The sequence below is a fragment of the Seriola lalandi genome, unplaced genomic scaffold, assembly GCF_002814215.2.
Source record: "Seriola lalandi dorsalis isolate HSWRI2012SDOR001 ecotype SW California unplaced genomic scaffold, Sedor1 jcf7180002054522, whole genome shotgun sequence".
Classification (NCBI taxonomy): Eukaryota; Metazoa; Chordata; class Actinopteri; order Carangiformes; family Carangidae; genus Seriola; species Seriola lalandi.
Genome location: NW_019525075.1, coordinates 1,726,298 through 1,728,906, shown reverse-complemented (window position 1 = coordinate 1,728,906; position 2,609 = coordinate 1,726,298).

Below are 2,609 nucleotides of genomic sequence, written 5' to 3'. Positions count from 1 at the left end.
GTAAGGCATAAAAAGGTCAAAAAACATCACAGTATATTAAGGAGTAAAAATGCCATAGTATAGTAAGGCATAAAATGTCAAAAAATGTCATAGTATAGTAAGGCATTAAATGTCAAAAAACGCCATAGTATAGTAAGGCATTAAAACCCCATAGTATAGTAAGGCATAAAAATCTCAAAAAACGCCATAGTATAGTAGGGTATAAAATGTCAAAAAATGTAATAGTATAGAAAGGCATAAAAATGCCAAGGCATAAAATGTCAAAAAATATCATAGTATAGTAGGGCATAAAATGTCATAAAACGTCATAGTATACTAAGGCATTAAAATGCCATAGTATAGTAAGGCGCAAAAATGTCAAACAACGTCATAGTATAGTAAGGCATAAAAAGTCAAAAAACGCCATAGTATAGAAAGGAATAAAAATGCCACAGTATAGTAAGGCATTAAAACGCCATAGTATAGTAAAGTATAAAATGTCAAAAAATGTCATAGTATAGAAAGGCATAAAATGTCAAAAAACGTCATAGTATAGTAAGGCATTAAAATGCCATAGTATAGTAAGGCGAAAAAATCTCAAAAAATGCCAGAATATATTAAGGCCTAAAATGTCAAAAAATGTCATAGTATAGTAAGGCATAAAATGTCAAAAAACGCCATAGTATAGTAAGGCATTAAAACTCCATAGTATAGTAAGGCATAAAATGTCAAAAAACGCCATAGTATAGAAATGTCAAAAAAAGCCATAGTATAGTAAGGCCTTAAAACGCCATAGTATAGTAAGGCCTTAAAACGCCATAGTATAGTAAGTCATAAAATGTCAAAAAACGCCATAGTATAGGAAGGCATAAAAACGCCATTGTATAGTAAGGCATAAAACGTCATAGTATAGTAAGGCGAAAAAAATGTAAAAAAATGCCATAGTATATTAAGGCATAAAATGTCAAAAAACGTCATAGTATAGTAAGGCATTAAAACGTCATAGTATAGTAAGGCCTAAAATGTCAAAAAACGTCATAGTATAGTAGAGCATAAAAATGCCAAAAAACGCCATAGTATAGTAAGGCATATAAAGGTCAAAAAACATCACAGTATAGTAAGGCATTAAAACGCCATAGTATAGTAGGGCATAAAATGTCAAAAAACGTCATTGTATAGAAAGGCATAAAAATGCCATAGTATAGTAAGGCATAAAATGTCAAAAAACATCATAGTATAGTAGGATATAAAAATGTCAAAAAACATCATAGTATAGTAAGGCATAAAATATCAAAAAAAGCCATAGTATAGTAAGGCATAAAATGTCAAAAAATGTCATACTATAGAAAGGCATTAAAACGCCATAGTATAGTTAGGCATAAAATGTCAAAAAACATCATAGTATACTATGGCATTAAAATGCCATAGTATAGTAAGGCGTAAAATGTCAAAAAACGCCATAGTATAGTAGGGTATAAAAATGTCAAAAAACGTCATAGTATAGTAAGGCATAAAATAGGAGTAAAAATGCCATAGTATAGTAAGGCATAAAATGTCAAAAAATGTCATAGTATAGTAAGGCATTAAAACATCATAGTATAGTAAGGCATAAAAAGGTCAAAAAACATCACAGTATAGTAAGGCATTAAAACGCCATAGTATAGTAAGGCATAAAAATGCATTAAAACGTCATAGTATAGTAAGGCATAAATGTCAAAAAACGTCATAGTATAGAAAGGAATAAAAATGCCATAGTATAGTAAAGCATAAAATGTCCAAAAAATGTCATAGTATAGTAAAGCGCAAAAATGTCAAAAAGCGTCATAGTATAGTAAGGCATTAAAACGCCATAGTATAGTAAGGCATAAAAATGTCAAAAAACGCCATAGTATAGTAAGGCATTAAAACGCCATAGTATAGTAAGGCATAAAAACACCATAGTATAGTAAGGCATAAAATGTCAAAAAAACGTCATAGTATAGTAAGGCATTAAAACGTCATAGTATAGTAGGGCATAAAATGTCGAAAAACGCCATATTATAGAAAGGCATAAAAACGCCATAGTATAGTGAGGCCTAAAAATGTCAAAAAACGTCATAGTATAGTAAGGCGGAAAAATGTCAAAAAACGCCATAGTATAGTTAGGCATAAAAATGCCATAGTATAGTAAGGCGCAAAAATGTCAAAAAACGTCATGGTATAGTGCGGCATAAAATGTCAAAAACGCCATATTATAGAAAGGCATTAAAACGCCATAGTATAGTAAGGCATAAAAAGGTCAAAAAACGTCATAGTATAGTAAGGCATTAAAACCTCATAGTATAGTAAGGCATTAAAACGCCATTGTATAGTAAGGCATAAAATGTCAAAAAAACGTCATAGTATAGTAAGGCATAAAATGTCAAAAAACGTCATTGTATAGTAAGGCATAAAATGTCAAAAAAACGTCATAGTATAGTAAGGCGCAAAATTGTCAAAAAACGACATAGTATAGAAAAGCATAAAAATGCCATAGTATAGTAAGGCATAAAAACGTCAAAAAACGTCATAGTATTGTAAGGCATTAAAATGCTATAGTATAGTAAGGCATCAAAACGCCATAGTATAGTAAGGCATAAAAATGTCAAAAA